Here is a 21129-nt window from a genome sequence, read left to right on the forward strand (position 1 = left end):
TGTTGGGATTATGTGTGAGCCATTGCACCTAGCCTCTATTTTTATTTTGAGTGGAATAAAAGCCTGGGGAGATTAGGACTGCCTTTCAGTGGAGATAGTATGTATGTGTGAGATGAGAGGTCCTGGCATGGGGCTATGAAGGTGACTGGTTTCTCGTGAAAAAGGAGGAAGATTTTTGAGAAAGTAGCAGAGGCTAGAGCCTGACGCTGACCATGAGCAATTTTTCCATTTATAAGAGTGGGGGTAGGCCTGTCTTCTCCTTGAGTCCTCTACCAGGGATTTGTTTTGTTTTGTTTTGGTGTGTGTGTGTGTTTTTTTTGTTTTGTTTTGTTTTGTTTTTGAGACGGAGTCTCGCTCTGTCACCCAAGCTGGAGTCAGTGGCATGATCTCAGCTCACTGCAACCTCTGCCTCCCGGGTTCAAGTAATTCTCCTGTCTCAGTCTCCCAACTAGCTGGGACTACAGCTGCGCGCCACCATGCCTGGCTAATTTTGTATTTTTAGTAGAGACAGAGTTTCACCAATTTGGCCAGGCTGATCTCGAACTCCTGACCTTGTGATCTGCCCGCTTCAGCCTCCCAAAGTGCCAGGATTATAGGTGTGAGCCACCACGCCCCAGCCTCTACCAGGGTTGTTATATTGTGACTCCTTGTACACTGGCTAGTCCATGCTTTAGAAGCTTGTAAACTGAAGCAAAGAGACATGGCTTGGATCTTTGGGCAACTCTTTGGAGCTTCGGCCAAATTTGGCAGAAGCTTTGAGTTTACAACTTCATGTTCTTCATTTCTCTACTTTTTTCCACATTCTGCTTCCTTATTGACTGGCTTCTTTAGACAGCATATTTGTTCTCAAGTTTGTCAAAGCCACACCATTTCCTGTTGTTTCTTTGATACTCAAGCCCAGTGTCAGTTGCCATTTATCACCAGAGTATAGCACTTTTTTTGGGAAACACTTGGTCAATTCATTTTTGCTACCTGCTTGCCACCAAGGTCCAACCCAGCTCTAGAAGGAACTCTAATATTGAAGAGACTTTACCCAGTTAAGGTGCTGGTGAATCCCCTGCGACTAAGTGAATTATCTTCATTTTACTGGGAACTTTTGGTGCCCTTATTGGCTGGTAAATCTGTCTCGGCCTATCTTAGGACTTCATATGGACAGCAAACTAGTCAAGGCTCAGTGGATCATGTCCTTGTCAAGTTGGCATTTTTTGCAATCCCTATTATATATTTGTAAGGTAGAGTGGAAGTGAGTCTGATGTGTCATGAAGGAAACCATGGACATTAATTCAAAATCAAAACCGTTTTACTTATGAGTTGGTACCTGGTCTTTTTTTCTTCCAGCGGCACCCTGTTGCCCAAACTGGAATGCAGTGGCATAATCTCAGCTCACTGCACCCTCTACCTCCCGGGCTCAGGTGGTTCTCCCACCTCAGTCTCCTGAGTAGCTGGGACTACAGGCACGCACCACCATGTCCTGTTGTTTTTATTTTTTTATTTTGTAGGGATAGGGTCTAGCTCTTTTACAAACTAAAAGATGGCTTGAACTCCTGGGCTCAAGCCATCCTCCCGCCTTGGCCTCCCAAAGTGCTGGGGTTACAGGCCTGAGCCACTGCACCAGGCCTGAAAGTAGGCAAAAGAATCACCCAGAAAGTCACCTGCTGGTTCCCTTTGACTTCTTGTGATTACTGAAACATCATCCAGTATGTGGAGTACCGTGGTAATTTCCATGACAACTGATCCTGATTTTTCCAGATAAAGAGAGGAAGCTAGTAAGTGTTAGGAACTCAAAAAGCGTAGTAAGCTAAGTTCTTGTGATGCTAAGTAGAATTTTTAGCTGAAAGGACCTTTCAGCAGCAACTGCCTGATTAAACCTCTTCCTCTTATAGGTCTGGAGAGGTTAAGCAACTTGCCTAAGGGATTGCTATCTTTGTGGAATAAACTCTGGATCCTCAGCTTAGTATCTCTCTCTGCCTCCTATTCTGCATGACTTTTTTCATTATATCTCGGCTGAACTGTGAGCTCTATGAAGGCAGAAACCATGTCTGTCTTGTTGATGAGTGTTTTCCCAGAGCCTGGCATAGGATCTAAGTATTTTTTGAGTGAATGAATAAACTGGGTGGGGGGGGGGTTCTCAAACTGGAACACATGGCTGCATAGTAGATGATACATGAAATCACAGGATAAAACATACATCTTCCTGAAGTGTCAGTATACTTAGATTTTTTCGGAGTTGGATTAAATATTATAATTGGTAATTTAAAGTTTGCTTTTAGCTTTAAATATTTTTATGGAATGAATGATAAATTAGCATGAATTCTTGAGATAAAGTGAGAAAGCATCAAACAAGTTACAGGATTATAGCAGGCCCTTTGACTTCTACCCCAGGGTGGGTCTGGCATCGCCAGACCTCTGACATTTTTAAGAGCAGCTAGAAATCTAATTTTTTTAAAAGTGAGATCTGATTTTGAATGTTGGCAATTAACTCAGAGGTTTTTAAGTAAATTTTTACATATCAGACAAAAACATATCCTTGGGCCTAAACATCTGCTTGTGACCTGTGAGATAAAATACAGGTCTGAGCAGTAACTAGACTTTGGATGGGGCCAAGATAGGTGGTGGTGTCAGGGATATCTCCTATTCTGAGTCTGGCTCCTTCAGATTTCAAACTAACCATAAGCAGGAGTGGAAAGAATAAAGCTAGAGACTTGATTAGAACAAATTCCCACATTAAACATCCTCTGTAGGAAACAGCTTCTATAACTCACAGGCTACCATATCCCTTCTCGTTGACTCCCCTTGTTTTGCAGATGAAACTAAGGTCCAGAGAAGGAACCGGAGCTTTCTTGTAGGACCCTTAAGAAGCAGCCATGGGGCCAGACACGGTGGTTCACGCCTGTAATCCCAGCACTTTGGGAGGCCGAGGCAGGCAGATCGCTTGAGGTCAGGAGTTCAAGACTAGCCTGGCCAACATGATGAAACCCCATCTCTACCAAAAATACAAAAATTAGCCGGGTGTAGTGGCGCACGCCTGTAGTCCCAGCTACTTGGGAGGCTTAGGCACGAGAATCGTTTGAACCCAGGAGGCGGAGGCTGCAGTAAGCCGAGCTTGCGCCACTGTACTTCAGCCTGGGCGACAGAGTGAGACCCTGTCTCAAAAAAAAAAGGAAAAAGAAAAGAAGCAGCCATGGGTCCTGGGCAGGCCCCACTTCAAACTTCTGACCTTTGTTTGGTTTTCCTGCCTCACACACTCTTGGGCCATGGGGCAGTGGCTTCTGCCATAGCCTGAGGTGGTTGGGAGAGCTGGGCTAAGGCTTCTTGGTGCAGCCCTATCATCATGAGGTGGCGGAAGGTTGACGTGGCAGGTGGTAATGTGCTGAGCCTCTTCTTGGTGCAAAGGGTCTATTTCTGTCACTAGCATCAGATTGACCTTATTTTATTTTTTTTGCCTAGAAAGATGTAGAAGACAGCTCAGCAAAAAGAAGCCTCAGGGCCGAGATAGATCTATCCCTCGTTGTGCCTTCCTTGCCTCTTCTCTTTCTCTTCTTTTTCCTTTCCTCCACCTCCTTTCTTTTTGAGCCCTACTTACCCTTTCTTCTGCATCCTCCCCCACCCGCCATCCTTTGTTTTTTTCCTCACTGTTGCCCTTCTTGAGAAATTCTTGTAATGCTACTGCAGTGCGCAGAGCTTGGGATTGAACCTGTTTTCTGTGTTTTTAAAGGGGACTTGCAGAAAAAAGTAGGGCATCTAAAATAGGGAGACTAGACATCTTGAAACTGTCCCCTCTTCTTCTCCATTCCCACCCCAAGTCATAAAGGATAAAATCTAAACTCTGGCCTTGGCCGCAAGGCTCATGCAGTCTGGTGCCATATCACTTTGCTGCCTTTTGTCAGCAGCATAGTGCTTAATACCCACTGTTTCCCTGTGTTTCTGCCCAGTAGAAGGTTCCCTGGATGTGCCAGGCTGTATCATGACTTTGTTTTGACTAAAGATAGTCCCTGGTTTACAGTTTGACTTACTGATTTTTTGACTTTATGTTGGTTACAAAAGTGATATGCATTCAGTAGAAACTGTACTTGGACTACTAATACAGCTAGTCTGTTTTCACTTTCAGTAAAGTATTCGATAAATTATGTGAGATATTCAACACTGTATTATAAAATAGGCTTTGTGTTAGTTGTTTTTGCTCACCTGAAGGCTAGTGTTAATGTTCTGCGCATATTCAAGGTAGGCTAAACTAAACTAGGGTGTTTGGTAAGTTAGGTGTATTAAATGCATTTTCCCAGCCTGGGCAACATAGACTTCATCTTTTTTTTAAAACAAACAAACAAACAAACAAAATAAAAAAAAAACTAGCTCACGTAATGGGGCATTCTTGTAGTCTCAGCAGCTACTTGGGAGGCTGGGGTGGGAAGATCGCTTGAGCCTGGGAGGTTGAGGCTGTAGTAAGCCTTGATTGTGTCACTATACTCCAGCCTAGGCATCAGAACGAGGCCTTGTCTCAAAAAAAAAAAAAAAAAAAAGGCATTTCGACTTACAGTATTTTCAGCTTACAAGGGGCTTATTGGGACGTAACCCTGTTGTAAATTAAGCAGCATCTGTATTTCCCCTAAGTAGAAATCCCCTTATCTTCTTATCCCCTTTACCTGACAGACTCCTGTTTATCTTTCATATCAATTCCAATGCCACTTCCTCAGGGAAGCTTTCCCTGATCACTACAGAAGCAGAATTAATTTTGATCAAATAAAATACAGGATTTATAGCAGGCCCTTTGACTTCTAGGACTGCTGTAGTTGTACTCTAGTGCTGTGTCACACCCAAATCCTCTCTCATTCATTGGGTCGAGACAGTATAGGCCAGGGGATAGTGTGCTACTTATCTCTATTTCCCTTGTGTCTCTGAAATAGGCTTGGCACAAATAGTACTTACAAAATGAAAGATGGAAATGTGTATGCATTGATACTTATAGTATAGTTTGGTGTTAAGTGCTACAGATGAAATATGACAGTGCGCTTTAAAGAAGAGGCTTAATTTGGGGGTGACTAAAATAAAAAATTATTGACTTGAGGGTCTCTGTTTTGCAAGAATACATAATTAGCTTAAATAAGCAACAAAAGGTTAGTTTTAATTATGTAGTTTCTGTTAATATTAAGTGTTTTTTGTCTGTTTTACCTCAATTTGAACAGATTAAGTTTGCGTGCATGCTGGACATGCCTCAGAACACATGAATAGCCCGTACTAGATCTTGGGAACGTGGATCTTAGAGTCACTTTGGAATAAGTTCTTATATAAATACCCCCAGCCTTTTGAGAACGGGGCTTGTTAAAGGACGCGTATGTAGGGCCAGTACCTACTGGCAGTTGGATTCAGGGAAATGGGATTGACTTGGCCTTTGGTCCTTTGGTCATAATTTTAAAATATGGGAGTAGAAAACAACAAAGAATGGAATGGACGCTTAAAACAATGAAAGAGCATTTATCATTTGTCTCTTGAATGTAGAGTTTGTTTTTGATTTCATAATTCTGCTGGTAAACGTGACAGTTAAAATGGTGGATTATGTATATGTATTATAATTTAGAAATTCCATTTTATAATTTTACTATTCCAAGGTGAAATAATGCATTTAAATTTGGGATTTGGGTGGAGTATTATGTTTAACTGGAGTTGTTGTCAAGTATGAATCCCTCAGGGAAAAAAAATTCTGTTTTAAAAAGCAGTCTGATTCTTAGCTCTTGAAACTATTGTTACTTAAATTTCCAATAATTAAAAATTAAAAATTTTAAAATTAGAATTGCCAATACTTTGACCTTTGAGAAGGGTTTCTTAGAAATACATTTAGTAATGTCCCCAAGACATTAGTCTTACATTTAAACTTTTTTCTTTAAAACATGGTATTGGTTGTTAACTTTTACACAGTTCTGAGTACTGTTAATATCTGGAAAGTATCTTGAGATATCAGTGGAAAGCTAAACAGTCTAAATTTAACATGAAATACTTCTTTATGATTCAGAAAATAAAATCAGATTTTTTCAAAGTCAGAAAAAGAAATGTGACAAAGTGCTCTGGAAATTTACTGGAATTCTTGAGAGAGAACTAACTGGAAGAAATCTTGGAAGCTTCTAGAAGCTGGTAGCATTTGAGCTTGTCCTTAAAGATTCAGAAGTTCAGTTGGCAGAGATGGTGGGAAGAACATTCTAGATGGAAGGAATGGTAGGAGTAAAAGTAATGAGGAAGTACGGAAGTCAGGCCCTACCTACTAATCCACCTGTCCCCCTTATTCAGAATTTCTGCCAAATGTGTGCTAAATCTCTGTGGGCCAGCCTAAAGGATATTTACTTTTCTTCCTATTCTTTCCTTCCCTTCTTCCTACCTCTTTTGTCCTTTTTGCCTTTTATTTTTTGTTTCTTCTCAATATTTCCCCCCTTTTTTTAAATCTCCCCATTTCTCCAGTCCTTTATAAAAAAACAAAAAAGCAAAAAACTTTATTTACCTTTCTCTACCTACTTCTTTTTTGCACTTTTCCTAGGTAACCCAAGAAATCCAAGTCTTTGGGTGGAGATGTGAATCAGCCATACAATGTTTAACTCCAAATAACACCTCCCCTTGTGAAGCTGAGAAGTAATTGAGGCATAATTGCTTCTCATCTGTCTCTTGTGTTTTATTGGCATAGACTTTTTTTTTTTTTAACCTCCCACAATGCTGGGGGTGTCATTATCATTTTATTTTTCGTAGTTGTCAAAATGTCAATTTTAATGAGAAATTTCTGCAGATAGGTTTGCCCTTGAGTGGTAGGAGCCTTCAGGCAAAGCCAGGGCTAGATGAGTCAGGAATGTTCATGGATCTGTTTTCTCATGCATACAGGTGTATAGGCCACACAGAGGCAGACACCCACTTTTCCCCATCCCTACAGGCTCAATGCTTTGCAACATGTGCACACACACACACACAATTGATGTGCACGTATGTCCTCTCTTCTATACACAAAGTATCTCCCTTACACTTTCAAGCCATCTATTCCTCCTCCTCCTGTATGTGCACACATTTACCCTCTTACACCCCTGTCCCACTGTCTTCTACCCAGATACCCAGAATTGTGTGTGCTACCAAAGTATCTGCAAGCCTAACTCAGACACCACACTGTTCACTCCCTTACATCTGCGCACAAGTCCTCCCCTCCACACATGCCCACATATACTCAGACATCTCTGCCCGTGCCAGATGCCACACACCGAGTACCACAGCATCCTCCACATTTCTTTATACCCAGGTGCTGTCACCACCACCCCTTAACGTTTCTGTATCTTCATAACAGACAGTTTAGTTTCGGACTAGTTTTGAAAGGAAATGTTCTTTGCTGACAGCCAAGCTAGCAGACTGTTAGGAAGTTGGAACCATTTATGATAGATCCTTTGGATTCAGGCCCCTAGTATAATGATGGGGGTAGGGGAGGACTGGATCAGACAATAGTGGGCTACCTCTGAATGTTACTGTTTATGACCCAAGGTGAGTTTGAACCTGAGTTCACTACTGTTGGAAGGTGATCCCCATACTTAGCACAAGAAAGCCAAAGCTACTGCATGTGTTCCAAATCAGAATCTCTGGGGTCAGGCATAGAAACTGATGTTTTTAATGAATTCCTTGAGTCCTTCTGTTGTGTAGCCAGGTTGGGAAACACTTATCTAGAGAAAGAACTAGAAGGAAAAAGATATGCATTATCTTCTGATACCACCTTGGACAAGTTTCTTTTCTGGACATCAGCTTTCTCCACTGAAATATTAAAAACCTATACTCATAAAGGACCCTTTCAGTTCTAAAATTTCATGCTGCTTTATGATGAGTTTAGTCTGGGATCTTTTTCTACCTCATAGTGTCCGTTCTCTGGGTCTGCCTGGGGCGGGGCATTTTAGGGCATTTGGCCAGAGGCCAGCGAGGCAGCCCAGGCCCTGATCTTCTGCCAGAAGCACTGACACAGCTCCTAATTAGAAATGGATCAATATGGGCCTGTAGCCAGGCCTGGGGAGCCTGGGAGGAGGCTGGAGCAGTGCTCCTAGGTAGGGAGAACGATTACTGTGAAATGGATCTGGTTACACTTGTCAATACAACAGTTCTGCTGATGTAGCCCACCTCCCCTGGGGACCAGCAGGCAGGGCTACCCTGAACAAACGGGGAAATGGTTAACTTGTATCCCTATTTGATGTGTTTTCCTCACCTTTATAAACTCTTACCTAATGTGATGCTAGGTACATAGTATAGGCCCCCTCTTCAGATGGAAAAATCACTTATTGAATACCTACTAAGTGTTAAATACTGAGCCTCATTGTGTTTGTTTCTCCTTGCAACCTACTGGCATAGGAAGGAAAGGAAACTGAAGCTGAGAAAAGTCAAAGTGAAGTGACTTGGCTGCCCATTGTCATATAGCATAATCTCTATTGTACTATGCTATTAATACATTTCTGAGCATTTGCAACACTGATTCCAGTCTGATGAACTGTTTTCTACCAGGGCCCTCCCTTACTTACCCTTCTACAGACTGAACTGGAGCTCAGGCTGTCTCCCTGGAGCTGTTCAAAGACTGGAGGAAATTCTTTAAAACCTGTGGTAAGGCAGGTGCAGGGGGTGGGGAGGGATGCTCTGCTTGCTTTTACTTTCTCTTGCTTTCTCATCTCCTTTCCAAGGTCCCTAAGGAGTGAGCAGGCTCTAATGGGAGAGATCAATCATCATTTGGGATCAATGGGAAGGTTTTCTCCTCTACGGAGTGCAGAGTCAGGTTTCTGAACTGGCCTTGTGCAAGGAGGGGGAAGGGATTCATAACTGGATGCATTGGAGAACCTGCAGGCTTAACATGCTCAGCAGCCAGTGTGGTCAGACCAAATTCCTCCTATAGTTGGTCATTCAACAGATACTTGTTGAGTATCTCCTGTGTGTCAGGACTTGTGCTAGTGCTAGGGATTCTTAGATGACCTCACAATCTAGCATCAGAGTCAGACAAAGATACAAACCACAGTATAATGTATGTTCCTTGATAGAAGAGTTTATAAGGAATTCTGAGATTCCAAAGGCATGAATGGGGGTTCTCCTAGGGGATGTAATTATGATCTGTGTTTTGAAGGAAGAATGAAGGGTAAGAGTTAAGCCAGGAAGGGCACTCCAGACCAGGGAACCAGCACAAACAAAAGCATAAAGATGTGTCCAGGAATTACTGGTAAAGGGGTGGGCATTAGAACAGTACCTAACGTGTAGCAAAACAGATGGACTGCTCTGAGCCCTTATCCTTTGCCAGATTTAAGGTTGTAGTAGTAGCCATTGGATGGCAGTAATGCAGGTGCAGCAGGTAGGGAGGAGGAGATCGATTTATTAGCAAGTGCCAACTGAAACTTATTTCTAGACTTCTGTGGGGGAGCAGGGAGGAAGCCTGAAGAGCAGCAGTCCTCTGTCCTCTGGGCCAGACCTGCAGAGGTGTTGTGGTTCTTGGCATTGGTTTGAAAGTTCGTCTGGCCCAGGCAAATAACTTTGCTTCTCTCATGGCAAAATCCTCTGCTTCACACAGCCTGCCCCTCCTTTCTGTGTTCTTTTACAGAAAGAAATTAATGGAATCTGTTCAAAATACCCCTGAAATGAAATTACATTTTTAACTCTAATTACCCTAATTAAAACTTGACAGCCGTAATCCTGGAATGGAAGATATGCTAAGTACCCCTTGCCTGTGACAAGCTCACTTACCCAGATGGAATGTTGTTCTGTTCTGGGTTTAGAAGAAAATTTCTTTTGGTGTTTGTTTTGTTTTTTCCATTAGCAATTTAGTCTTCCACCCCACAAATTCCCCAAGGTAGGATAGCTGTACTTGTGGACTACAGGTTTGCCCAGGACCCGTGATCTCAATAGAGGTTCCTTTGCATCCGGAGGTGGAGCTCCTAATGATCCTTACCACATACCTTTGAGTTTTTTCTTCAGTTGAGGTTGAACTGCAGCCTTTCCCTCAGTGAAATCACCTGCCTTGGGGAACCAAGGATCTGTACTTGTTAGAAGGCTGTCTTCTGGTCTAGGGCTAAATGCGGATTGGGGGTCAGTTTAGGGCTAGTACTTAGGATACAGTTTGAGCCCAGGGACAAGGAGGTCTAAAAATAGGATCCCTCGGCCGGGCGCAGTAGCTCACGCCTGTAATCCCACGACTTCAGGAGGTCGAGGCGGGTGGATCACTTGAGGTCAGGAGTTCAAGAGCAGCCTGGCCAAGTTGGTGAAACCCTGTCTCTACTAAAAATATTTTAAAAATTAGCCAGGCCTGGTGGTGGGCACCTGTAATCCCGGCTACTCGGGAGACTAAGGCAGGAGAATCGCTTGAACCCGAGAGGTAGAGGTTGCAGTGAGTCGAGATCATGCATCTTGCACTCCAGCCTGGGCAACACAGCGAGACTCTGTCTCAAAAAAAAAAAAAAAAAAAAAAAAGGATCCTTCTGCTCTTCACATAGCTCCAGTTCCTTTATCTCAGCACAGGTGAGAGCAACCTAGTGAGATGCCTGGTCTTGGCCTCTGCTTTAAGTGGTTACCTGGCCAGACCCAAAAACATGATGGGATGGGAGGTAGGGGCAAGCCCATAAAGCACACTGAAGGATTCTTTGATGCTGTGGGTCGTCTCACATTTTTGCTAGAACCGAAGATCCCCATGTTCTAGTAATCTACGCAGCTTAGAAGCCTGTTCAGTAGGCAGACACTGGGTGCTCTGTTAGGTACTGCAAGGGACACAGAGTTGAGTAAGACACAGTCCCTGCCCTTGAGAAACTTAGAATTCTGGGGGAGTGGGGTGGTAGTGGTGGGTGAGGGACAACCATACACATACAAATTATGTAAGACAGAGCAAGCTTTATTCGGTAGATAGGAAGCTTGAGTGCCCACTGTGTACCAGGTTCTGAAAATAGTGTATAGACATATGAAACACAGTTCCTGTTTTTCAAGAACTCCCAGTAAATTAGATAGGCATGTGAAGGTTCACCGTAACACGTGTAAGTGGAGGATATGCTGGACAGATTACCTGGGAAGGAGGCTAGTCAGGGAACATGAGGAAGGATTAACTCCCATGAGGGTGAGGGGAGGAATCATTGGCAAAGACTTCTCCCAGGTGTTGGCATTTGGACTCGTCTCTGAGTAGATAATATTGGCAAAGGGATGGAGAAAGTCATTGAGGATGTTAGGGAACAGCATGAGGAATGGTAGAAGCTGCCAGATTACAACTCAGCGTGATTGGAGTGCAGTGTGCAGGAAAAGGATGTGGTAGAGGATGAATAAGGGTAGAATTTAAACCATCCTGTAGGCAAAGGGGATCCACTGAGGTTACAGGACTGTGGTAGGAATAATGGATTAGTCAACAGGTGATTGGAGACAGATTAGTTAGAACATGTCAGTAAACTGGTGGGGCAAATCTAGCCCATTGCCTCTTTTGTAAAGTTTTACTGGAACACAGCCACACTCATTTGTTCATCCATGATTGCTTTTGCACTACAATGGCAGAGTTGAATACCACGCAGACTATGGTAGCCCACAAAGCCTAATTACTATCTGATCCTATACAGAAAAAGTTTGCTGACCTGTAAGAAAGAAGGTAGTTATGCAAGTTCTGTAAGAGAAGATAAATGTCAGAACTAGGCCTGAAATGGATTGCAGGTGTTTGAAGAAGGGACATGATTTAGTAGAGAACACCTGTCCTACCTACTGCTCAAAACTATAAAAATCAAATTTGCTGAAAGTCACTGTCTTTTTCTTTTTTTTTAATTAGTTTATTTTTTTTGAGACAGAGTCTCACTCAGTCACCCAGGCTGGAGTGCAGTGGTGCAATCTTGGCTCACTGCAACCTCCGCCTCCTGGGTTCAAGTGATTCTCGTGCCTCAGCTTCCCAAGTAGCTGGGATTACAGGCGTGCACCACCACGTCTGGCTAATTTTTGTATTGTTAGTAGAGATGGGGTTTTGCCATGTTGGCCAGGCTGGTCTTGAACTCCTGACCTCAAGTGATCTACCTGCCTGGACCTCCCAAAGTGCTGGGATTTACAGGCATGAGCCACTGTGCCAAGCCGAAAGTCACCGTCTTAGTCCATTTTGTGCTGCTGTAACAGAATACCATAGACTGAGTCATTTACAAACAATAGAAGTTTGTTTGGCTCATGCTTCTGGAGGCTGGGAAGTCCAAGATCAAGGGGCCGCATCTGGTGAGGGCCACGTTGCTGCATAAAAACCTGGCAGAAGGCATCACATGGTGAGAGAGAGCGGGAGGGCTGAACTCACTTTTATAATAAACCCACTCTCAAGATAGCAGACACTTTCCTGCAGTAATGACATTAATCCATTCATGAAGGCAGAGCCCTCATGCACTAATGTTGCCTCTCAGAGTCCCCTGTCTCAACATTGTTGCTTTGGGGATTAAGTTTCCAACACATGAGCTTTAGGAGACACATTCAAACCATAGCAGTCATGGCCATAAAAGGATACTTGATACACGGGCAAGTCCTGATTTGCCTTTATTAGCTGCGTGACCTTGGGCCAGTCACTTAACTCAGAAGTTTGGGTGAATATAATAAGTAGAATATGGTGAGTAGAATAAAGAAAAGACTCATCAGTCAGATCTTCCTCAGGAGACGGAACTCTTTTTTAAAAATTCGTTCTTTTAAATTTTTTTATTATTAAAAAATTTTTTTTTAATTTGTTCTTTGAAGTTTTTTTATTATTAAAAAAAAATTTTTTTTTAAGTAGAGACGGGTCTCGCTCTGTTGCCTAGGCTGGTCCTCAACTCCTGGCATCCCAAAGTGATCCTTCCACCTTGGCCTCCCAAAGTGCTGGGATTACAGGCATGAGCCACCACACTCAGCCTTCTCTTTCTTTCCTTTTTTCTTTCTTTCTTTCTTTTTTTTTTTTTTAATAAAGACAATGTCTCACTTGGCTGCCCATGCTGGTCTCGAACTCCTGGGCTCAAGTGGTCTCCTGTCTCGGCCTGCCAAACTGCTGGGTTTATAGACGGGAGCCACCATGCACAGCCTGGACAAAGCTCTTAATCTCTTCTCTATACCTTATACCTCACCCCTAGTTTTTAAGTTTGAGGGCCCTCTAGTGGAAAAGACAGATACCATAGAAAATCTGGAACATAGTATGAGTTGAGAAGTTGGGGGTGGGTAGGCAGAAGGTTTCGATCACTCAAAGCAGCTGATGTTGTGGGTGGAGGGGCTTATGATACTTTGAGACACCCTATACCTTTCCCCTCCATAACTGTTGACACTTGTTCTGGCCAGTTTGAACTTGTTTCTGCCCCTCAACTGCCAGAGCACATAAGGCCCCTACGAAACTAAAGGCTGGCTTTGTCCCTCAGTCACCTGTACCAAACAGAAACTTTGTAAGTGCCACTTGACGTCCCTATGTGCCTCTCCCTGCCACTCTACTGAGCCTCCTATGCCTCACTTCCTTTTTCCTTCAGCACTGTGCATCTGCCCTGAAGGATGGAAAAAGTACCATCTAGGGAGACCACAGTGGTGAGTTTTAAGCTCATTTCTGCCTTCAGCTTCCTATGTGACCTAAGGCAATTCATTTCATGTCTCTGGCCCTTCTGTAGGCTCCAGTGCAGATTATCTTCAGCCACTTTTTGGGACTTGGGATTTCTTCTCTAAGCCTCCAGCTTCATAGCATAGCATTTTTTCCCCCAAAGTTCCCCTCTCTTTTCAATCTAGAATATTAGTCTATGCTCAAAGATCATTTGCTTGAAATTCACTACCTTCACCTGTGAGGAGAGTGGTCATATCTGTTTTTATTGGTAGGGTTCCAGGAACTGGCAGTCAGTCTGACTGCTAGAGTGGAACAGACCCCGTCAGCAAGGCATGATGTCTCCAGGATGGGCTGTGTAGTTCAGTACAGACAAACTTTTGGCCCTGGGAATCCAAGATACAGTAGAGGAAGAAGGGCCAGGCACTAGTCTAGGCAGTTTACATAATTTTTTCCCCTCATTTATCTTCACTATTCTGAGGTAGGTGATTTAATCACCATTTTACAAATGTGAGGACTTAAGTTTTAGAGAGTATCATTTGGTAGACAGTGACTGACTCATTGTGGATACAGGAAAACAACTGAATATTTCTTGCTCCCAAGTAGGGAAGAGTGGTAGAAGAGACAGGCAAGTGAACGGTGGTCAGAGCACCAAGGATACCCAGTTTTGGTGGCAGAGCCATGGTTTAAACCTAGGTCTATCTGCTAATTGTTTCTACTATATGCTGCCTTCCTTACAGAGGGGTGGAGAGAGCAGCAAACCCAAGTGGACATCCAGGCTGGCAAGCAGTCTCTGGACATTGGCCATTGGTGGGGACGCCTGTCCTTGGATTTTGAGTTGGGCTTTAGTTCAAGGGGGTGGGGGTCTGAAGTCTTAAGCGGGTGACTAAGGCAGGGGCTCTCATGTGGAGCTAACCCCATTTATAGAATAAAGCACCTAATTTTGTGCACTCTAGAAAGTGAAGCCTTATGGTCAGCACTGATCATATGCTGGAGTATCACAGGAGCCCCATAGTCAGTCTATGGTATAATAGGGCCAGAACCAGTCTCCTTATTCCCAATCAGGCCACCTCTCACCTCACTCAGACTTAATACAGTATAGAATAACTTTGGAGGGGACCTCAGTGTGGAGGCTGGAACTGCAAATTTCAAGCTTACATATCAGTTTTTGAATAGGTATTCAAAAACCAATGACAGGCTGGGTGTGGTGGCTCACGCCTGTAATCCCAGCACTTTGGGAGTCCAAGGCGGGCGGATCACCTGAGATTATCAGGAGTTCGAGACCAGCCTGGCCAACATGGTCTGAGTGAGGTGAGAGGTGGCCTGATTGGGAATAAGGAGACTGGTTCTGGCCCTGCCACTGACTTCCCTCTGTGACTTTGGACAGATTCCCCTCCCTGCTCTGGTCTTACCTCCCTTTTTGTAAAATGGTTGAGCCCTTCCAGCTCTGGTCTCATCAGGGGCATGAAAGCCATTTTCTACACAGTCTCAGTTGCACAGAGCAGTGTCTGGTCGGAGCTTTGGTGTGTTGGTTACTGATTATAAAGCTTTAGATTCTCACTTCCAGCTCAAGAGGGGGAAGGGGAACCATCCAACTGTCTCATTAGCATGGAGAAAAGAAAACAGTAATTACTCGTGCCTCCCTTGATAATTCCTGCAGGGTTGGATCTTCTAGGGAAGGAGGAGGGGAAAACTAGAGATAGCTTCAGCTGAGAAAGGAGAAATGCTGTTAGCTGCCCAGAAAATGCAGAGGCAAGAATGATTGTCTTGCACATCTGTTGTATTCTGTGGACGTTCCTCCAGGCAGCTTGGAGACTGCCTAGATTGAGTTTCATCTATTTATGGCATGCATTATGTTCTCATACGTGAACATGGGTTGGGCTCAAGACCCCTAATGTCACCTGTCATTAAGAAACCAGCTGTCCTCTAGGGCCTACTTTTTGATACACTGGGCATCCTGACACCTGTCTTTGTTTGGGAGTATGGGAGGGTTTTACTGACCCATTTTGTGTCCTGGCTGCATTTTTTATTATGTTGTGAGGTCATTTTTTTTACCCCCACAGCAACACAGCCAGTAGTTTTATTATGCCTGGGCATAGGCAACCATACAGTAGAGCCAGTCACAAGAGTCAAGGTCAGGTATCCTTGTGAGGGGAGGAGTCTGGGAGAACTGCAAGACCATGGGGTTTAGTAAAGGCTGGGATAAGCAAGGCTTACAGTAGGGTTGAGGCAGTTTTGAGGCTGAGGGGTTAGGGGGAGCTGGAACCCAACTGTCAAATAGATTGGCAAGTTGGCTTGTGGGACGAGGGCTATTTGCCCTGTGCCTTTGCCCTGTGCCAGTCTTTTACTCCCTGTGTGTGGTCAGTTGTGAGCCCTGGAGTGCTGACTGTAGCAGAAATGCATTGGAGGCTGCCTTCAGGGGAGCCATGCCTGAGGGAGCTTGGAGCCATTAGGCTGAGATTATCTCCTGTGGCTGCTCACTGGTGCCTTGGTTGCCACCCCAGAGGCCTAGAGAACGCAGCTTCCCTTTCTCTTCCTCTCTCCTGAGGAAGATAACCCTTCAGCAACACGTCTCTCTCTCTTTTTTTTTTTTTTTTTTTTTTAAAGACAATCTCAGTCTGTTGCCCAGGCTGGAGTGCAGTAGTGCGAACACAGCTCACTGCATCCTCCGCTGCCCGGGTTCAAGTTTTTCTGCCTCAGCCTCTGGAGTAGCTGGGACTACAGGCATGCACCACCACACCACACCCAGCTCATTTTTGTATTTTTAGTAGAGACGGAGTTTAGCCATGTTAGCTAGGCTGGTGTCGAACTCCTGACCTCAGGTGATCCGCCCACCTCAGCTTCCCAAAGTGCTGGGATAACAGGCGTGAGCCACCTCACCTGGCCCAACACCTTTCAGTCAGTCTTCCTGCAGGCCCTGGAGCTTGCTTATTCTAAACAGCAAGAGTTCTGTAGGGACATGCTATTTTTTTTTTTAAAAAAAAATTGTTTTACAAATCTAGGAGATTATTTCCTCTGTTAAAATCGTCTTCGGTCCCCAGGGAATGCTCCCATTCTCTTGTCCGAGACCTTTTGCTTGATTCCCCACCCTTTGATGTCCAGACCCAGGCTTCCCATAATTTTCACTCTTCATTCACTTCCTGGCTCCTTTCCCTAGCTTCCAGCAGTAGATTCCTGGTTTTTTTTTTTTTTTTTTATTTTGTGGGGGGTGGGGATAAGGAAGGTTTTTCAACAAAGCTTTCATGATGGGGAGCTACTGGGGAAAGGTCCAGAGGATGTCAGTAACCCCTTAGCCGCAAGGAACGATATACTCCCAAGGCTTGTTAGCCTGGAGTAATGCTGGTAGAGGAGGAAGCTGTGACAGGAGGAAGAACCTGCTTGTCTTCTGACCTCTGCAGGCTTCAGCTTAAACCTGGCAGAGGTTGGGCTGGGGCAGGGCAATAGTGAGGACTGAGGGTTGGAGCCCTGAGCAACTTGTCGATAAGTGTTTCACTTTACCTCCTATTGACACATTTAGTTTGGAGTTTGGACAAGCAAACTCCCTTCATTTAACATTTACAAAGAGGAATTCTTGCTGCTTCTCTTTTAAATAAAAGTCCTTGGTTCTGGTACCGGAAGGAAAAAGATCTTTTCCAAAGTCTAGACCTCTGACATTTTATTTATTTATTTATTTATTTATTTACTTATTTATTGAGGCGGAGTCTCGCTCTGTCGCCCATGCTGGAGTGCAGTGGCGTGTTCTCGGCTCACTGCAAGCTCCGCCTCCCAGGTTCACGCCATTCTCCTGCCTCAGCCTCCTGAGTAGCTGGGACTACAGGCGCCCGCCAGCCATGCCCGGCTAATTTTTTTTTTTTTTTGTATTTTTAGTAGAGACGGGGTTTCACCATGTTAGCCAGGATGGTCTCTATCTCCTGATCTCATGATCCGCCCGCCTTGGCCTCTAAACCTGAGACATTTTAAACCTGCTCAGGTGTCTCCTTCCTTACCGGTTCTCCCTTCACCCCTTTCTCATCCTCTTTTCTCTGCTCCCTGCCTTTGCACTCCTTACATCTCCCTTGACTTGTGAAAACAAGAATGGGAAAAGGACACCTTAAGCCAATAGATTAGTAGATATTCGGTTGATATACATACTGGGGCTGAGACTCTGAATATGGAGCTTGAGATTTTGGACTTTACTTCCAGTCCTCAGAATAAGAGTTGCTGGGCAGGTTTTGTTTATTCCTTTATTTACTCACAGATACTTAGGCTGATACAGAGCCTGGCAGGTAGTTCGTAAGACCCTAATCCTACATGACCCAAGACCCATATGACAGTTCATAAGACCCTAATCCTGCCATAAGGTCACAATCTTACGGAGAAGACATAGCAGCAGTGAGCACACAACCCCCACTCCCTCCACATCCCCCGTTCAATGATTGAATTTTGAGGTTAGAAAGAACTTTAGTTTTTCTGGTCTTCTTTCATGTTGCTGTGTAATAAGTAAGGCAGATCATGAGAGTACACAGGCTCTGGAGTAAAGTAAAGCAGACCTGGATTCAAATGCTAGCTTTGTTGCTTACTAGCTGTTTGACCTTGAATGGCACACTTAGCCTCACCTGTGTTCAGTTACCTTGGTTGTAAAGTGGGCATGTCATCACCTACTTCACAGGGTATCATAAGGATTAACAGTTTAACACCCAGCCGTGTGCCTGAGGCATAGTAGCAGCCCATGTCTTTCTGTCACCTTGCATCAAGGCCTGGCTTAAATCTTTGCTTCTTCTGTGAAGCTTCTGAGACAAACCCAGGTCAGACTGATTTGTTTCTTCACTTCCACAATACATAACATTCTTTGAACTGTTAGATCCTGCCTAATATTAGTAATTTTTTGTGGGACATCATTGTCCCATCCTGAATGCCAAGTGCCTAAGGATAAGGACTGTTCTCGATCATCTGTGCATCCTCCATAACCCCTTATTCAGAGAGCTGTGTACACAGCAAAGCCAACCAGTACAGCTAGTATCAGGAAATATTTTTTGACTAATTAGATAGAAGGTTCATGTATGTACTCTGTTATTCAGCTTACAAGAAGAACTATAAAAGACCTGGCTGGGACTCTCCCATCCTAACTCTGCCCTTTTCCTCACCTGTTACCACATTGATAAAAACATGTGATTATAAAATCCTTGTGTTGGCAGTATAGGAATTCCCATTTTGCAGATGGGGAATCTGAGATGCAGATTAGAACTCAGGTCTCTTATTGGGAGGTAGATCCAGACTAAGTAGGAGGAATAGAAACAGAAATCTTATAACTGGCTTGGCGTGGTGGCTCACACCTGTGATCCCAGCACTTTGAGAGGCCAAGGCAAGCAGATAACTTGAGGTCAGGAGACTAGCCTGGCCAACATGGTGAAACTCCGTCTCCACTAAAAACACAAAAATTAGCCAGACGTGGTGGCACGTGCCTGTAATCCTAGCTACTTGAGTGGCTGAGACAGGAGAATCACTTGAAACCAGGAGGCGGAGGTTGCAGTGAGCTGAGATTGCACTACTGCACTCCAGCCTGGGCAACAGAGCAAGACCCTATCTTAAAAAAAAAAAAAAAAGAAATCTTATAACTGACTAGGTCTCCATTCTTCAGAAGTAGTAGGAATTTCTACAAGGAAGAAGGGGAACAGGGGTACTGTATTCCTGAGGCCTTAGCTGATGGTGAGTGCAGAAATGAATATACCTACAAGCCGGAGATGTTTCAAGAACTTGGCAGATTTGGGAGGCCAAGGCGGGCGGATCACGAGGTCAGGAGATCGAGACCATCCTGGCTAACACGGTGAAACCCCGTCTCTACTAAAAATACAAAAAATTAGCCAGGCGTGGTGGCAGGCGCCTGTAGTCCCAGCTACTCAGGAGGCTGAGGCAGGAGAATGGTGTGAACCCTGGAGGTGGAGCTTGCAGTGAGCCTAGATCGTGTCACTGCACTCCAGCATGAGTGACAGAGCGAGACTCCGTCTCAAAAAAAAAAAAAAAAAAAAAAAACATGGCAGAGAGAGTGGTGAGAAAAGGGTTCAGGATTACATCATAGATTCACTAGGCCTTGAAAATTAAGAAGGGTTTGAATGTGTGTAAATGAAGAAGGGCAATTCCAGTGAGACAACAGTGTGGACCAAAAATATGAGAGCTGGAAAGCCCATGGTAGAAGTAAGGCGGATGATGACCAGATACTGGCATACCTAAGAGCAAGGCTGAGGTGACTGGGAGCCATGACTTTTTTTGAGCAGGGAAGTGTCATTAGGACCATTAGTCTGCCTGTGTGGGTCTAATGGATTGGAGTAGGAGGGGTAGAGGAGACTAGTGAAACAGAGACCAGGGAAGAGACTCCTGTAAGTCTGCCTTTGTAATGTCAGTAAGTTTCAAGAAATATGCCAGCAGTGCAAGCAAGAGATAATGTGATCCTGAACCAAGAGGAAGTTGACATAGTAGGGAATAAAGAATACTTTGAGAGGCCAAGGCAGGTGGATCACCTGAGGTCGGGAGCTTGAGACCAGCCTGACTAACATGAAGAAACCCCGTCTTTACTAAAAATACAAAATTAGCTGGGCATGGTGGCCGGCACCTGTAATCGCAGCTACTCAGGAGACTGAGGCAGGAGAATCGCTTGAACCAGGGGGGCCGGAGGTTGCAGTGAGCCAAGATCGCGCCAGGATATTCCAGCCTGGGTGACAGAGCGAGACTCTGTTGCAAAACAGAAAGAAAGAAAGAAAGGAAGAAAGGAGGGAGGGAGGGAGGGAGATGATTTGGATGTAGAACTCTTAGAGGGGGAGAAAAAAAAACCCACAAGGATTTGGCAGTTGTGGGAATGGGGAAGAGAGAGAAAGAGGGGTTGAGAGCATGAATATTTGGAGTCTAAGTACCCCGGAGAATGGTTATGCCATTCTCTGAATCATGGAGGCTGGGAAATAGAAGATGAATTGAGTTGGTTGACTTGTTGATTGGAGGTGTCCATTCTTGACTCCCTGGTGCCTCTGCCTTTGTCTTTTGATCCAGAGCTGCAGAGATACTTTGGTTCCTTGTGCTTGCTGCTTTGTTCCAGACCTGGAGTCTGAGACCGCACTCTCAATCCCTCCACTCATGACTTGGAGCAACTTTCACTCCCTCTGAAATAAAACAGTGCTTAGGCCAGTACCTAGTCTGTTTCCAACTGTGCAGTAAATGCCTATTAAATGGCCGTTGTTATTATTGCTTTGAGATTACAGTAGCTAGAGATTAGAGAAGCCTCTGGAACCACCTGGCTGAAGGACTCAGGAGTCATTCAACTTGTATTCAGTAAAAAGCCTGGACTGCAGGTATATGGAGAGGATGTCAGGCTTGGGTGTAGATGGGTGGGGAACTCTGAGCCATGTAAACTAAAACAAGAGAACATGTTTCCTGCCTTCTGTTTTTGAGAATTGTTATATATAATGTGAGATTAAGAGGGCAAGCCCTGGAGTTGGACCTCTGGGTTCAAATCCCAGCTCCACCATCTTGTTAGCTGTGCAATGGGCAAATGTACTTAATTTCTCTGTGCCTCAATTTCTCCATTAGTAAAATAACATACCAACCTTACAAGATTGTTGTAAAGATTAAATGAGTTAATACAAATAAAAGGTTTA

The 21129-nt window shown here is 44.3% G+C and overlaps 1 protein-coding gene across 12 annotated transcripts in view; it reads left to right on the forward strand.

The window, feature by feature from the left end:
• The window catches only part of RALY (RALY heterogeneous nuclear ribonucleoprotein), a 97829-nt gene that overhangs the window by 14767 nt on the left and 61933 nt on the right, over positions 1–21129 (forward strand). Inside the window, exon 1 of one of the 12 annotated variants that reach the window (XM_055373342.2) lies at positions 8525–8592. The exons of 9 other annotated variants lie outside the window; for them this stretch is intronic. The gene's annotated coding sequence lies outside the window, so the exon portion shown is untranslated. Of the gene's footprint in view, positions 1–8524; positions 8593–21129 lie in introns of those variants that run through there. 2 more of the 12 variants (XM_055373343.2, XM_019017024.3) reach the window with 2 other exon arrangements.

The sequence above is a fragment of the Gorilla gorilla genome, chromosome 21 (assembly GCF_029281585.2).
Source record: "Gorilla gorilla gorilla isolate KB3781 chromosome 21, NHGRI_mGorGor1-v2.1_pri, whole genome shotgun sequence".
Lineage (NCBI taxonomy): Eukaryota > Metazoa > Chordata > Mammalia > Primates > Hominidae > Gorilla > Gorilla gorilla.